This window comes from Chionomys nivalis, chromosome 1 (genome assembly GCF_950005125.1).
Source record: "Chionomys nivalis chromosome 1, mChiNiv1.1, whole genome shotgun sequence".
NCBI lineage: Eukaryota > Metazoa > Chordata > Mammalia > Rodentia > Cricetidae > Chionomys > Chionomys nivalis.
The window spans coordinates 159479346-159497141 of NC_080086.1; the positions used below are offsets into that span (position 1 = coordinate 159479346).

The 17796-nt window shown below is 37.4% G+C and overlaps 1 protein-coding gene and 1 non-coding gene across 4 annotated transcripts in view; one reads left to right on the plus strand and one right to left on the minus strand.

Annotated features, from left to right (window-relative positions):
* Window positions 1–17796, plus strand: part of Tpk1 (thiamin pyrophosphokinase 1) — a 325255-nt gene that overhangs the window by 72026 nt on the left and 235433 nt on the right. The window lies entirely within an intron of this gene.
* LOC130889495 (U6 spliceosomal RNA) lies at window positions 10316–10417 on the minus strand. The gene has a single exon (XR_009058589.1). It is a non-coding gene; the product is annotated as a U6 spliceosomal RNA (small nuclear RNA).

Sequence of the window (17796 nt, forward strand, 5' to 3'; positions counted from 1 at the left end):
TGAAATTACTTAAAGTCATTACTTGTGTACACTGTTCCTCACATTCCCAATTAAATCCCAAAGCCGAACCGCTGTAATTCTCAGAGTTCACTTCAGTGTTACTGTTCTCATTGATAAAGACTCTGAGAGAGTGTGTGTCCAAAATTGCAGATCTACTATTATTTACTAAGGAAAGCCTTGAGAAATTCATACATCCACATTTTGTAGAAGCAGCAATCTTAGCATCTTGTATTCAATGAGCGCCATGGCTGTGATGGTACAATGTCACAGATGGCCAGCAATTTATAATGTCTTCCATGTGCCATTTGGCTCTGAAATCATTCTGTAGACTGGCTCATTTAACTCTTAGATTGAGGAGTAGGTGGTCTCAAGAATCTCATGTGACAGATGAGGAAATTGAGGTTAAGAGAAGTTAAATGACTGACTCCATGTCACACAGCAACACCGAGGATGCATGGCAGACCTGAGATTCAGCCCTAATTTATAAGAATCTTCTCCAAATAAAACTGTTAGGCCTTTAGTAAATAATTTTCTCTAGATTTTTTAAACTAATTAAATAAATATTTATTATAAATATGCCAGAGTTTTACATGAAAAACAGCTTCAAGGCCATCCTTATATGTTCTATTGGAAAATATACATGGTGCTTGCAGTGATTTACAGATCTGCAAAAAGAGTTGTAAATTGTAGCATCTAAGGAGTTATAGCTGCACGGTATCCCAGTACTCATCTAGGCTGTGTAGGCAAGCTCCTAGTATTTCACGACAAAATAGGAAGCCAGCTGAAACGATTTTAGGATGCCAATACAAGACTGAATGGGCCTTTTTAGTTCCATTTTAGTAGAAGCGGGTCTTTTTATATTTTATTCTTTGGAGATTTCATGTATGTATACAATGTATGGTTATTTGAAAAGTTAGTAATTATAGTATATGAGGGATTCTAGTGATTTAGTCCTCTTTCACTGTTTTTAGGCATTGATCAAATCTGAGTAGGCAAAAGGTGTAACTGTCAACCCTTCTGTCAACTTGTATGATTCACTGTTCTTTTTCAAGAGGTGAAATACTGTCAGGCGTTGCATTCAGTCATGTTTAAAATTGCAGTGCTTGGGATCCAATGTGTTTAGCATTAAAATGTGCATCCAAAAGACAGTTATACAAAGCAAATCCTTCAGATTACCTCGGTATCTCAGTTAATCATTTACATAAAAAAGAGTCCCGAATCCACACTTTAAGGTGAATGTCAGACTTTCATGAAGACAGTTGGATATAACATTTTTATTTAGGGTGCAGTTATGAAAGATACAATGTTTTAACTAATATCTAGAGACTTATTAGATGCTAATACTGTCAGTTTTCCATAAAGTATTAACATATATAAGATGTATAGCGTTTGGTTGGGTGTAACACATTGCATACTGTCCGTGTATCCTACTGATACTAGTCTTAACTTAAAAATCTCTGCATGTGGCCGGGCAGTGGTGGCGCACGCCTTTAATCCCAGCACTCCGGAGGCAGAGGCAGGCGGATCTCTGGGAGTTCGAGGCCAGCCTGGTCTACAAGAGCTAGTTCCGGGACGGGCACCAAAACCACAGAGAAACCCTGTCTCGAAAAACCAAAAAAAAAAAAAAAAAAAAAAAAAAATCTTGGCATGTGAGTGATTGTTGCCAATTTATTATTTCTTCTTGACATCAGCTAAAGTTTACAGCATTATGGAAAGGCAATGTTGAACAAAGCAGGGTTTTTATCAGTTTGTTGTTTTTATTACGTTTTAGTGTATTTATATGTAAAAATGGCAGTTAAAATTTTCCTTTTTAGTAAAAATTACTTACAAATGTTTTTCTCATATTTTACAGCATTATTCTTTAAACAGTATATCTGGGTCAGTCATTAGGTTCCTTTAAATGGACAAATGTGCTGAGGGAGTTTTCATTCTCTCCTGTTCCTATGCCCCATTCATCTTTAGCTGCTAACTGGAGTTATTATTACCTCACATATACTCTTTCCCACTGGATTGTTTGTACCCTACAGTGTTTACCATAAAGGAGACATTATTTTTAAAATGTATTTCTAGTCCTTGTGTAGTTATGCTTTTTATTAGTAAGGTATACCTCGGCATCTTTCCTTGAAAGATGCTGAAGGGCCGCATCTGACACGCATGGATTAAGCCAGATGCCCAGCAAAGATGTGTTAACAGATGGGATTTTATGTTTTAGATATTGTGATCAAATATGCCACCCATCTTTCATTCTACCTTTACTGCTAGAAACTGCCTCTCTTTGAGGCTTTCTCTTTCCCTTTGCCTCTTTCTTTCTTTTTTTTAATTAATTAATTAATTAATTTATTTATTTATTTTTATTGAAAAAAAAATTTTCCACCTCCTCCCCGCCTCCCATTTCCCTCCCCCTCCTCCCGCCCTTCTCCCCCTCCCCCCACTCCTCTTCTCCTCCCTCTCCAGTCCCAGGAGCAGTCAGGGTTCCCTGCCCTGTGGAAAGTCCAAGGTCCTCCCCCCTCCATCCAGATCTAGGAAGTTGAACATCCAAACTGTCTAGGCTCCCACAAAGCCAGAACCTGAAGTAGGATCAAAACCCCGTGCCATTTTTTTGGTTTTTCGAGACAGGGTTTCTCTGAAGCTTTGGTGCCCGTCCCGGAACTAGCTCTTGTAGACCAGGCTGGCCTCGAACTCCCAGAGATCCGCCTGCCTCTGCCTCCCGAGTGCTGGGATTAAAGGCGTGTGCCACCACCGCCCGGCTTTTTAAATTTTTTTTTTCCCCGATGTATGGATGATGACGCATGTGCGGTAGCACACAAGCACACAGACACAGACAGAGCAGGGATCCGAACCGGCCACCTCCCGCACCCAGGGCGGCGCCCCTAGCCTCTCGGCCAGCCCGCGGACCGTTCTTTTTGCCTCTTTGTTGATATGCCTTCAAACTAACTGTTTAGTTTTCATTCTTTGGATGCCCTTCGTCCCCTACTGTGTCATCATTGCTCCCTCACTTCACTGCTGTCAGTCTCATCACCTGCTCTCTCCCATGCTGCATGTCATCTGTTATATAATAGTTCTGATCAACTTCACACCAACCTAGACACAACTGGGAAGGACTCTCAACTGAGGAATTTCCTCCATTGGATTGGCCTGAGGGCATGTCTGTAGGGTATTTTGACTTCATTGCTAATTGATGTTGAAGGCCCAACCCAGTGTGGTCAGGTAGCTGAATGTGAGCTAGTTGAGCAAGTGCTCCTTGGTGGTCTCTGCTTCAGTTACCAACTCCAGATTCCCATCTTGGCTTCCTTTGATGGGAGGTTGAAAGCTGTAATCAGTTAAACCCTCCTCTCATCCCCGTGTTGCTTTTCGTCATGGTCTTTATCACACCAACAGAAAGCTAACTCGAATAGACTGCTTGTAGCATTTGACATCTTTTGCAGGATCTACTGTATTACTTTCATCACATTTAATTTCATTTTCCTGATGCCGAGTTTCTCACCCAAGCCGAATGCCACCCCCTCACCTTTCTGTCCCTTATGTGTTCTCACTGCTCCCCTGGATACCCCTTCACAAGTACTCTACCCACTACACGCCGGCCATTATCTCTGCTTTCCCTTACATACTTTATTCAGTTTGCAAATCTATTATCTTGTTTTAATGGGCTGACTCTTCCCAACAGAGCCCAGCTTATTTTCATAAGTTCTTCTGGGTGACCCCAGGCCAACAGTCATCTCTCCCTTTTCAGTATTTTCAGAAGTGGCAGTAATTGATGTCACAGAGATCTTGCTCTAGCCTCACCTTAATCCCTCTGTTTTTGTGATCTCTACTGAAAGAATTCAGAGAAGACCCAGAGACTATAATGTAAATATAGGTACTGTTTATTGCAGAGTAAAGTACAGCATTCCCAAAGAATGAGCGTGAACAATGCCCAAAGGGACTGCTGCTCCATCTACAGTTTAGGCAGGTTTGATTCTGTTTCTAACGTTTGTGTAACAGATAGCTTTCCTTTCCAGGTGATTTAGATTGTCTCCTACCAGAGAGAACAATGTTACATGAAGTGCCCAACTTCATAGTAATAATAATGATTGTCCTGTTGATAATAGTAATCATATAAAGTTTCAGGCTTCAGCGACCAAGGCTAAGGTAGAGATCAGTGGATGACTTCCCAGAAAGTCACTATTTCATCCCAGGGCTAGAGACAGGACTCTGGTCTCATTCTTTTGACCAGTAATTGGAGTCCTGCATTTCCTGTCCTTGGTTTTACACTTTACTGGCTATCTTCTTCAAGTCTTCTGATACCTAAAAAACATTCTAACAGTTGATGCTATAAATTGGGTTCTAAGTTGTGCTTTTCTTGAATTATCTTATGAATTTCTTGTGGAATTTTTATGCTTATATTTCAAATGGATAAATAGCTTTTTGTGTGCAATGACATTTCATAAAAATACCGGATACTTAGATACTTTAATCTACCCAGTGACTGCCACTCTCTTTTCTGAATAGCTTAAAATACATTGTGCATATTCATAATATTGGACCAGCTGTCTAGGATTTATTATAATGTACTTTCCTTTGTCCTTGCCTCACAGTGTACTTGATTCTACTTAGCATAACAGTTGTTAGGTTTTACACTGTTTATAAATGTGAACCAAAAGTGCTAGGTTCTAAGTATCTTGACACTTGGCCATTGCTATTGTTCTTGTCTTCATCTATGTGCTTCATCCATCATCATCTTCATCCTGCTTCTTCATCAGATGAGTATATGCTGGACTGCAGAAGCAGGACAAAGGGAAATTCTGAGGTTTATTAAACCTGTTTCCAATGGTTCGTTAAACTTGTAGAGCTGTTAAACAAAGAAACCAAGCTTTAGATTTTTTTTCACAGGATAATGTGTCATTAGTGCAAGAGGAAAGAGAGGATATGAGAAATAAGAATTAGCTTTGAGGAAAGCCAGATAGGAGAAAGCTAAGTAAAGTGAGAATACAGAAGGAGATGCAGAAATGATTCTCCATAGCAGTTCTGGGTAGGAAGCAGAGCCCTGAGGGACTAGGAATTAAGTTATTACAAGGAGGAGATGGTATGCTGAAAACCTTAAAGGAGAAAAAAAATTCAAGGCTGATGTTCCAGTTCCAAGGCTAAATGATGTAACTATTTTTATTAGGAATGATTCAAAAACACGTTATGACTTGTACAAAGATGTAACATTAGAGGAGAAAATGAATTAAAAACCTTAAATGATTGTTACTAGAAATAACTCTTGGAATATATGTGTGTCTGTGTGTGTGTGTGTGTGTGTGTGTGTGTGTTTTAAAGACTTTGTGATTGATATTCCTGTGCATCTCTTGGTGATTTGTTGGTTTGTTTCACATTGCTGGTGGGTCATAGTTAGGTACGGTCAGTGGGATCACAGGTAAGTTCCAGAAAGATGAGCAATGATAAAGCTTCTCAGCTTGCACTCCTAACTTTCCTGGTATTGTGCTGTTTGGACAATGGTAGCAATCAGCCAACTTTGGCCATGTAAATCTTAAGATTCAGTTTCCATCCCTCCTAGTTATCTTGTTGGTGCTTAGTGGCATCGTTTGATGGACACTCTTTGGAGAGCATAAGCTATTGAATATTTTCAGCTTCACAAAATGTTGATTAAATCTGCAATATAAAATTTACCAGATGAAGAAAGTATAGGCTCTATACATAATATTAAGTAGGGAAAATTGCTTTTGTGAATAAAATAAAATCAGGGTATTTTAAGTTTGCAATTTTTTGCAACCATGAAAGTCAGAGCTGTTTGTGAAGACATGTGTCCTAGTTGCAGTAAATTCATTGGCAAAATGTGTGAAATAATTCCTTTTTCCTGTTTCAATAATTGTTAGGATATTGTTATTGACTTTTTTCTGGACCACATTCTTAGATTTCTAAGAGTATGACAACACACTCTGAATATGCATGTGTATCCCCAGGCCACCGTTGCTTCGACTTATGAACAGAATTTCAGGCATAAGAAATACAAAGATCTATAAAGTCTTTGTATAATCTTCATAGGTAGTGAAATGTTTTCTATAATTACATATTCTGAGATTTTTTTACATGTATTTGTACAGTGTTCCCCTTGCCCAATGAGGAAATTTTTCATGGCCTGAGGAGCCAAGGTCCTTATTCAAAACCCTGCATCATCTCCAGACAGACATTAAACGTGCTTCACTTCAACAGAGCTCACTATTTATCTGCCGGAAGAATGTTTACATTTTTCTTGGTAGCCTGAATACTGATGACATTGTTCTAAAATTGGATGGAGAAAAATATTATGCACCTAATAATGCAACAGGGTTTTTACATCTGCCCATTATCAGACATTATCAAATCACAAATGTTTTTCTAAAGCCACAGAACACTGTGTGTGTGTGTGTGTGGTGTGTGTGTGTGTGTGTGTGTGTGAGAGAGAGAGAGAGAGAGAGAGAGAGAGAGAGAGAGAGAGAGAGAGAGAGAGAGAATGCATGCTCACGCTGTAGGATCTTGAAAAAAGAGTCTCAATTGAGTATTCTCACAGAACTGCAGTTGGAAGGACGTAGCCTACAATGTGGTCACTTGGATATTGTCTAAATTATTTGTGAATCAAATATTTATTCTTAAGAATGAATGCCTGCAGTACCATGACTTTGTTTATTGTTTTATGTTTGTGAAATTTTGTTGTTTGTTTTCTTTTTAATTAATGTAGTTGAGTATGTAAAAGACTTCTAGTTTTCTAGAGGATAAAATACATAGTATCAGTGTTAAATTGATAGTTTTTTTTAACATCTTTTTCAGTGTTACTATTTAATACGTCCTTTTGTGTTAGTGTCTTAGGTGTAGTCAATCTGTATTTGAGTTCAGACAATTTAATTAGGGAACAAAACACACTGACTGTGGCTTGTAATGATGGGAATGGGTCCCAGGTTTACAATAAGTTAAGCCAGCAAACTTATGTTTTTAAATCTTTAATTTTAGACTTTAATTATGATAGTTAGCCTAATTTAGTTATCTTTAACTATAAATAGTCTTTATTCTCACCTGATAGAGTTTGTGGGCTAAAAATGTCCAAACCACATTCATAGGGACTATGGAATTTGCATGTGCTTTATTTTGTTTTTAAAGTTTGAGGTAATATTTGTTTATGGTGAGTTGATGCAGTTAAGTATGCTAATTGATAAGTGTTTATAAATTGTATAAGTACATCAGCAGTCACTTCATTCAAGAGGTGGGTATGGCCATCACCCAGTTTTAACCCAGTGGCATTCCACTCTGTGACTCCATCTTCATAGGGTGAATCATTCCTTCTTGAATCATGTGTATAGGGGCTGTTCATGTGCAGAGGCTCCTCGTGCTTCTGGCTCCTTATGTTACTTATGTTCAATGAGAATTTTGAATAATTTTTATTGGAAATAGTAGTTACTTGTAGAAGGAGCTGCGGGCCACTTTCTGCCGCCCAGCTCCCGGCTGCCGGCTAGCTTTACCGAAAATAATTACACTGAAACTGTATTCATTTAAACATTGCCTGGCCCATTAGTTTCAGCCTCTTATTAGCTAATTCTCACATCTTGCTTTAACCCATATTTAGTAATCTGTGTAGCACCACAAAGTGGTGGCTTACTGGGAAAGATCCTAACCTGCGTCCATCTTGGGTCAGAGAATCATGGCATATGCCTGACTCTGCTTTCTTTCTCCTAGCATTCTGTTCTGTCTACTCCACCCACCTATGTTCTGACCTATCAGGCCAAGCAGTTTTTTATTAATTAACCAATGGAAGCAACACATAGAAAGAAGACCCACCTACATCAGTTACTTATGTGAAGTGATGAATATGGTAATTCAGTTCATTATAGGAAGCTTTCACAATATATATGCATATAAAATATTATGCTGCCAGTCTTAAATATGTACAGCTTTTACTTGCTAACCCTAGCCCAGTAATACCAGGAGAACCTTTGTCATTTAAAATGCTGGGGAAGACAAGGCCCAGTTTTCTCACTAAGTACATAAGCAGCACTGTTTTTTTATAAAAAAAAATATATATAATTTTTTTCTTCCATTTTTCGTTTCTTTGTTATTTTTATTGAGCTATATATTTTTCTCTCCTCTCCTCCCTCCCTCACCCATTACATTCTACCCTCTCCCATGATCCCCATGATCCCAATTTACTCAGGAGATCTTGTCTTTTTGTACTTCCCACATAGATTATTAGATCCATGTATGTCTCTCTTAGGGTGCTCTTTGTTGTCTAGGTTCTCTGGGGTTGTGATTTGTAGGCTGGTTTTTCTTTGCTTTATGTCTAGAAACTTCTTATGAAGTACATATTTTATTTGTCTATCTGGGTTTGGTTTATACCACTGAATATGATGTTTTCTAGATCCTTTTATTTGCCTGCAAATTTCAGTATGTCATTTTTTTCTGCTGTGTAGTACTCCATTGTGTAAATGTACCACATGTTCTTTATTCATTCTTTGGCTGAGGGGCATTTAAGCTGTTTCCATGTTCTGGCTATGACAAATAATGATGCTGCTATGAACATAGTTGAACACATGTCCTTTTGGTATGAATGAGCATCCTTTGGATATATACCCAAAAGTAGTATTGTTAAGTCTTGAGGTTGGTTGTTTCCTGATTTTCTGAGAAATCACCACCCTGATTTCCAAAGTGGCTGTACCAGCTTGTACTCTGACCAGCAATGCAGAAGTGTTTCCTTCCAATCCTCTCCAGCATGAGCTGTCATCAGTGATTTTGATCTTAGCCATTCTTACAGGTATAAGGTGGAATCTCTGAGTTGTTTTGATTTGCATTTATCTGATGACTAAGGATATTGAGCATTTCCTAAGTGTCTTTCAGCCATTTCAGATTCGTCTGTTGAAGAGTTCTTCGTGTAGGTTTATACTCCATTTTTTTTATTGGATTATTTGTTCTTTGATGACCAATTTCTTGAATTCTTTGTCTATTTTGGAGATCAACACTCTGTCTGATGTGGGGTTGGTGAAGATCTTTTTCCATTCTGTAGGCTGTCGTTTTGTTTTGTTAACCGTGTCCTTTGCTTTACATAAGCTTTTCAGTTTCAGGAGTTCCCATTTATTAATTGTTGCTCTCAGTGTTGTTGCTACTGGGTTTTTATTTAGGAAGTGGTCTTCTGTGCCAATGTATTCAAGTAAGTGTACTTCCCACTTTCTCTTCTATGAGGTTTAGTGTAGTTGGCTTTATGTTGAGATCTTTGATCCATTTGGACTTGAGTTTTGTGCATGGTGATAGATTTGAGCCTATTTTCATTCTTCTACATGTTGATATTCAGTTATTCCAGCACCATTTGTTGAATATGCTTTCTTATTTTCCATTTTATATTTTTTGCTTCTTTATCAAAAATCAGGTGTTTGTAGGTGTGTGGATTGATATCTGAGTCTTTGATTTGTTTCTATTGGTTCTCCTGTCTGTTTTTATGCCAATATCAGGCTGTTTTCAGTGCAGTAGCTCTGTAGTAGAGTTTGAAGTCAGGAATTGTGATGTCTACAGAAATTCTTTTATTGCATAGGATTGTTTTTGATATCCTCTGTTTTTTGCTTTTCTGTATGAAGTTGAGTATTGTTCCTTCAAGTTCTGTGAAGAATTTTGCTGGGCATTGCATTGAATCTGTAGATTGCTTTTGGTTAAGATTGCCATTTTTACTATGTTAATTCTGCCTACCCAAGAGCATAGGAGATATTTCCAATTTCTGGTATCGTCTTCAATTTTTTTTCTTCAAAGGCTTAAAAGTCCTTGTCATTCAGGTCTTCCACTTGTTTGTTTAAAGATATTCCAAGATATTTTATGTTATTTGTGGCTATTGTGAAGGGTGATGATTCTCTGTTTTCTTTCTCAACCCATTTATCATTTGTATAAAGGAGGGCTACTGATTTTTTTGAGTTAATACTGTATTAAAATGTGCTGCATTCCTGAAGGAGTTTATGCGTCCCAGAGGTTCCTTGGTAGAATTTTTGGGGTCACTTATGTAAACTATCATGTCATCAGTAAATAGGTAAATAGTGAAAGTTTGACTTCTTCTTTTCTGTCATGTATCCTATTGATCTCCTGTTTTCTAGTTATTATTAACTAGAACCTCAATTACTATATTGAATAGATATGGAGAGAGTAGATAACATTTTCTTGTTCCTCATTTCAGTAGGATTGTTTAGAATTTCTTTCCATTTAGATTGATGCTTGCTGTTGGCTTGTTGTATATTGCCTTTATTATTTTTAGGTATGTTCCTTGCATCCTTGCTCTCTCTGAGACCTTTATCATGAACGAATGTTGTATTTTGTCAAAGGCTTTTTCAGCTCTAAAAATATGGAATGTTTCACGAATTTGTGTGTCATCTTTGTGCAGGGACAAGACTAATCTCTATTGTTTCAATTTTAGTATTTGTGCTCCTGAAGAGAGCACAAAATTGAAATTTCTTAAAATATTTTTATCAATTAGAAAGAATTCCTTCCAAGGCTTGTTTTAGAATGTTGTATTTAATTTTCTTATTTATATTTTTTGATAACCCCAAATCAGTTCCTGTGTGTGGGTAAAGTTGAGTGTTATTGCTTTCTCCACTTGCACACCTTGTCCAATGATGGTTGATGACACAGTTTGACTGTTGCATGTTCATAGTGTCCTATTCATGTGTTAAAGTCATATGTCTTTCACCAAGATCATTTTCTTTATGATTCATGTTCGAGAACCTGTACCTATGTTCTGGTGTGTACTCTTAGTGTTCTTAGTGAATCTTTGTATCCAATTAGCTTTTCAGGATTTTCTCTGATTTCTGTATTTTGGTGGGCCATTAATATAGGAGGCTCTGGTACCCATACACCCTACTGTTTCTCTAGTTCTCTTAATTCTCTTGTTATGTATATGTTTTACATGGTGAAATCATTTTGAGCACATACATGGATGCCCTTGTTAGACCTGGATGATGAATTGGGGTCACTGTGGTGACAATTTTTATAATTCAGTTTTTCCATTTTTTTTTTTTTTTTTTGCTTTTCGGGATTGTATCTTTTAAATGACTTGTTTTTGTATCTCCATGGCACTAAAAAGAATTTTCATTTTTCTTCCAAATAATTAGTTCAGTCAAGTAAAATCTCTCCCATCTATGTTTCTTTCCTGTTAGACCTAAAGTTGAAAGAAAAATAAAATTCAACACTCAGAGGTTTTCAGTATTTTTATTTTAGCATCAATTCATGTTTTTTTGCTTTATTATGGAGTAATATCTGGCTTGTGTATCATATCTGGAGTACTGGAATTTTCGTAATGTTTCTTCGTGGTTTACAGACATGCTTGGTTTTTACAGTTTTGATGTATATGTAGAACCACTGTTTCCAGATTAATGTATTTGCTCTGTTTTATTTAATCCTAGCTCACTCATTTTTTCTATTTCTGTACCATGTTGTTGGATTAAACAATGGGAAATGATCCTTTCCTTATTAATATGACGCCTCTTTTTCTTTTTCTACAGTTACAGCCTATGTTGTTGCCCATTTTCAGCCTATTGAAATTGCTAGGCTTACATACATTTACCACATGTGATACTTAGAGAAGAGAAGCCAAATCCAGAAGAAGGACAGCAGGGAAGCTTGGGGACACTGCTTGAGCAGAGTTTTGGTGAAGGGCTGGGGTGTGGAGGCAGGGACAACAGGAGAGTGGTGCTGAGTGAGTGAGGAGAGCCTGCGGAGAAATGAGTGTTTGGACTACAGAGTGCTGTGGCTATGAGCACGAGCGGGGAGGAGAAAGTTTGTAAAATAAAAGGTGAAGAATGAGACATATAGCATTTTTTCTATGGAGATTTGTTTTTGTTTTCTGGTAGTATTTTTAAGAAACTATGGGAATGAAATTTTATGAGCTTTAAAATACTTTTTCTTTTCAGCTGAAGAACAGTTTAGTTACATTTTTGTTTCCTAAGATCTTAAGAGATTTTTGTGTCTGTGCCTATGCATTGGGCCAAAACTTGAAGCCTCATGCATACTAAATAGGCATTCTGTCCCTAAGATATGTTTCTAGCTTCCCAAAAGTCCTTTTTTTCCCTTTTTAATCTGTCTGTCTGTCTATCTGTCTGTCTATCTGTCCATCCGTTCCTCTATCATTTATGTGGGTCTGTGTGTGTGTATCTGTGAGTGTGTGTATGTGTGTGTGTGCATGAGAGGGAGGGAGGGAGGGAGGTAGGGAGGGAGGGAGGGAGGGAGGGACATCTTGGAAGTAAGAAACTAAAGGTCATTGTGATGTGAGTTTTAGAAATTAAATTCTCTGCAAAAGCAGCAAATAATCTTAACCTCTGAGCTATCTCTAGCCACCTACTAAGGAATGCTTAAATACTTATTGTGTAGTTTGTTTATTAGGATGTAACAATATCTATATATCTGTATTAGGTATATGATACTTCAGGACATGTTTTCAGTGTGTATTGATCAACTCAAGGCAATATGATCTTCCATATTTTAGATTATTTTTGTTTCTTTGGATATTAAAGCTTGTTCTGTTGTTTTGTATTATATTTCACTTGTTGTGCCAAAAATTGCCCTCCATAGACTATAAGAAACTCAAACTAATTTCTTGTCTCTTTGTTTTGGTACTCAATTTCTGCCTTATCCCCTTCTCCACCATTCCTATCTCTAGTAGCCCGGGACATTTTTTTCACTGGATCAATCATTTAGTTTCTGCATCTAGCTTACTACAGCCTTAAGTTTCATCTTCATTCAAGTATAATGTTTCTGTATAATTTTCTAAGTACAGGGTGATATTTTTTCCACCAGAGGATCTTTTAGAATGCTTCTTTCTCAGGGCCTTTCCACTCTTGAGCAGTGTGTTCCAATGTACTGATGTCTGCATGTTTAACGCTTCTGTTTATGTGGGAAAGCTTGCTTTTTATTAGCTCTGTAGTCCTCTTGCAGAGAGGGTGTACAAGTGTAATTAAACTTTTAGGCACCTAGGTTGTGTTATAGTGCTTGAGCACTGTAAACGAGGCTCTGGATTTATCCCTAGCAGCACAGCAATTTTGCTTCATGTTTTTAATCGTTTGTAATTAGTTCTTAGTTTTCATTTGCTTTTGTTCTCTTCATTTTTGTCTTCCTTGCCCTTTAGTGGATCTTTAGTGATTAAGTAATTTCTTGTTTTGATCTAATTTTTCACACTTTTAACCTTGTGACTTATTTTCTTAGCTTTTCACATTTCTTTCAAGAGGTCTTGTATGTGAATGGTTTTAGGTTTTCTTGAAGTCCTGTGGGTTTTAGTGACATTTCCAGTCACGAATGTTATTGACTTGGAGGCAGTATTTTTCTTGTTTCTTCCCCCCCTTTTAAGCTTATTTTTTCCTGTCACACACCCCACCCCATCCCGCATGCTTTCTTCCCTCATTTCTCCGTCCCTCCCTCCCTCCCTCCCTCCCTCCCTCCTTCCCTCCCTCCCTCCCTCCCTCCCTCCCTCCCTCCCTCCCTCCCTCCCTCCCCCTCTCCCTCTCCCTCTTCCTCTCTCCCCCCTTGTCTACTCTAGGTCCTTGTGTTCCTTTTTCCATTGACCTCTAAGTTCTCAATGAGTTCATGTCCCTGGGCAGCTGGGCTAGGGTAATAGAAATGGCAGCACTTCTCCCTAAATTCCAGGACTGGGAGCTGTAGGAATACAGGGGATGGCTAATGGAGGCTTAATGGCTGTAGCCAAGGCACTGACTGCCACAGGTTGATTTGCAGTTCAGCCTCTTCCATTGTGCCTGAGCCACAGGGTCTCCTGCCTTGGTCTTGGATCTGAATATATAGCCGCGACCTCTGGCATCTTCTTATACCCAAGATTGAGTTTCACTGCGTTTAGCAACTCTTTATAAATAATGCTGTTGGGGGGAGGTCACTGGTTGGTTCCCAGCCACCCAGCTAGCTTAGACCCGAAGTAATCACACAAAAGCTGTATTAATTAAATCACTGGTTGGCCCATTAGCTCTAGCTTCTTATTGGCTAACTCTTATGTTAATTTAACCCATTTCTATTAATCTGTATATTGCCACGTGACTGTGGCTTACTGGGTAAAGATCCCAGCGACTGTCACCAGCGGCTCCATGGCTTCTCTCTGCCTCTGCCTCTTTTCTCCCAGCATTCAGCTTAGTTTTCCCCACCTAGCCCTGTTCCCCTATAGCTCTGTTATAGGCCCAAAGCAGTTTCTTTATTAATTAACCAATTGTATTCAAGCATACAGAGGGAAGTCCCACATCATAATGTGACTGCCAAGAAATTTTGCCCAGGTTTTATCTGAGGTCAAATTTCTATTTCTTGTTTTGTTTTTGTAGTTTTGGGGGGTTTATTTTGTTTGTTTTTATTTTTCATTAATTTGTTTGGGATAGAAAAAAGGCAAGAGACATCTTTGTGTGTCTTCAAAGAAGATTTTGCTCTTTTCATATCCTTTGGTCTATGTGCCCACATATCAGAAGATTCCTGCTGAGTAGACTTAGAATCTGACTTCTCAGCTCTCTCCATCCTTTTCTTTAACTGCCTGCTGATTATTCTTCCTGCTGTGGTTTTACTGAGGATTAAACCTCACAGTCTAGACTCTAGTTCTATGATGGTTTGATGATAAAAACATAGGGCACTGCTGTACTATGAGGAGTTTTGTTTGTTTGGAGGGCACATCTTGTTAGTGTGTTTATTAAAAAAATATTATAGTATCAATATTTCCATCTCTGTTCATTTCTGTGGGCTATATTGTACTTCTTTGTGCATTTATGAGGTCATATATTTTATGAATTATTGAAACAAGCTGGAATGCATCTTTAAAAGGGTGTATTTCCCTTTCTGCTCTTCCTTCTGGATTTTATTATTGAATCACTCAGTGTTAGCAGATTATTGTAGTATTTCAAGTTCTAAGGATCAAATGCAATTGAAAAGATGTACATAATTCTGTTAGTTGGAAAGAAGGTGGCTGTTTTTATTTTATCATTAGAAAAGCAGTTTTCAATTCCCTGTAGCCCAGTGAATGGAGTAGTTTCACAGAAGGAGAAAAGGAGAACAAAATGACTACATGCGGATGAAAATGATTAACAGCCTGTGCTGCTGTGCAGCCCTTATAATTGTTTGAAATTTACAAATACAACAATAGAACACATTTTTGTGATGAAATATTTATTTGTATCCATCACTATTGCAAGCTGCTCTCATCCATCACGTTTGCAAACAGCAGCAGCAACGTTCCTTTGGTGTGAGCCCAATATAACTTCCAGCTGCTGAAGTTAATTCTGCTTTTTAAGTCTTATTAAAATCTTTCATCCACAGCAAATCCTCTTGCTCTTTTTATTCTTCCATTGACTGTATTTTCCTTAATTTTATGTATATTCATGAAAACTAGCTTTTAGAGATGCTTGGTGCTTGAGACAGGAGTAGAATGAGAACTCAAAGGCATTCTTGTATATGCATCATTTTAAGGATCATTTGCCAGCTCTTGATTGAACTTTTAATCTTGTATCCATTTAATTCCACAACTGAAAAAGTATGAAGCAAAACTTCAAAAGAGGAGCCAGTCATTGTTGCTCACAACTTCATACCTAGCACTCAGGAAACGAATCAGGGAAATCACTATGGATTTAAGGTAAACCTGGCCTACATAGTTCCAGGCCATACTGGATTACACAGAGAAACATTGTGTAAGCAATATAAGATCTCCTGGGTCTAAATCAGAGAAAATATAGCTATATTGCCTATATACCTTTTTAAAGGTTACTGAAATAAAAGGTACCTATTCTGTACAGGATTGAGTCAAGAAGCTCAGATACTAAAATATCTGTTTGACCTCTTGGGATTATGGTGACTTATATCTCTAGTGAGTATTTGTAAAGATGCTTATCACTTAGTTTTGGCAATTCTGATAGTAGTTTTGATGATTATATAAAACAAGATAATGGATAAAATATTATTTCCTGTATATTCTGTACATTATTTTAATATCTAAAGTAAAAAATATACATATTGCCATGAGCCTAGGATTACCAGGGTTGCTGTGAGCAGTTCTTCCTACTTTTGTTCATTTTTGCTGTCTCTGACTCCTTGGTTGTGCTTGGGATTGTTTCATTCCCTGCCCTCTCTCACCTAGCTAACTCATACATGTAAGGTATAGTATAGCCCTACTGTTACTACTGAGTGTGGCAATGGTTTCTGCTGAGATGCACACATTCAACTTAATTGCTTTGATTTATTCATTTGTATTGTATGTGTTTTATTCTGTATATTCAAGACATTCAATATGCTGTTATGTAATATGATTAGATAGTACGAATATGCTGTATTGAACCAAGCTGGCATAGTCATCATCCGTAGTTAACTGTTTTTGTGTGTGTGTGATAAGGGTGAGTAAGATCTTCCAACTTTACATGATGCTCAAGTAACCTGCAAGTTTGCTGTGTCTCCTCCTGATGATGACTTGTTTCTGTACAGTTTTATATCTGGGAATCATCTTGCTTGGTTATGCTTAGTTATGCTTTCCTCTCTTCTTATTGGGTATACTTGCTTAAAATAAGGTGAGCCACATTTGTAAGTTTAAAACTTCTGGCCTTAGTAGAAAAAGGAAACAGGAAAAAATAATTTATATCTCCTTGAATAAGCATCAGAATATAGTCTTTTCAAAATATAACAAATGTAAAAATTTATTAATGGTCTAGTTTAGTGTACTTTTTATTTTCTATTAATCTAGTGTGTACTTGACACTTGAAGATGACACAGCTGCTTCTCAGATAATCAGCATCACACTTGACTGGTGTCCTTTGTGTTATACAGCTTAGTTGGAGACTATATACTCCTGAACGTTGGAACTGTGCTTGGGTTTTGTGGTACTTAACTCCTTGTCATGTTTAATTGACTTTCAATGTGTACCAATGAATGTATGCATGAATAAATGCATATAGTATACAAGGGGATTTATTAAGATGCTTGATGCAAGTCATGAATGATATTAATGCCTTTTGTAAAGAGAACTAAGATTCATTAGCCATAAACAGGACCCTTAGGCCAGAATATTCTGCACATTTCCATCAAGTCAAGGCACAGAGTAAGTCACAGGCTTTGAAGAAATAATTTGCCAAAGGTTTATTGTTGGGGACTTCTAATGAAGGAAATTGAGAGGGTGCCAATCTCTATCCAAGGTTCACTTACCATCCAAGACTTTAATGCAGAGCATTTGACTGTCAACCCATTCACGTGTCCTATACACTGAGGGGCATATTCCATAGTAATTAGGATCTAATTTATAAGCATGCCCTATACATTCCCCTTTAATACAAACAGAAGCCATGAGTCTGGTTAAGTTTTTTACTATCTAATAAAATTTCACTTGGTGTAGATTAGTGTAGTCATTATGAGAAATGATCTGGTATGATGTAGTAAAATTAGTAATGTGCCCATTCTAGGACCTGGTGACTATTCATTTAGGTATTTGACATCCAGAAAGAAGACATTCCATATGTGTAGAATCATGCTTAGGGATATTAATTGCAGAATTATTAAAATATAAATCTTTTGATGAATTCATTAAATCTGTATGAGTCAGATGAATCTATATTTGAAGTTGAAATCTCTTGCATCATAATATTCAACGATAAAAGAAAATATTTGAACGCCTTGCTTAAAAATTTACATATTTACAAAATATTACATATTGCTCATGGTTAAAAGCACATGACATAAAAAACAAAACCGAACACCTATCCACAAGCTGTGAGAGTGAATCTTAAATCTAGAACAGTGGGTATGCTGATTAGGGCATGGTGATCTGTTGGGTATGGGGGTGGCAATTTAGGGAATAGAAGGTTTTTTTAG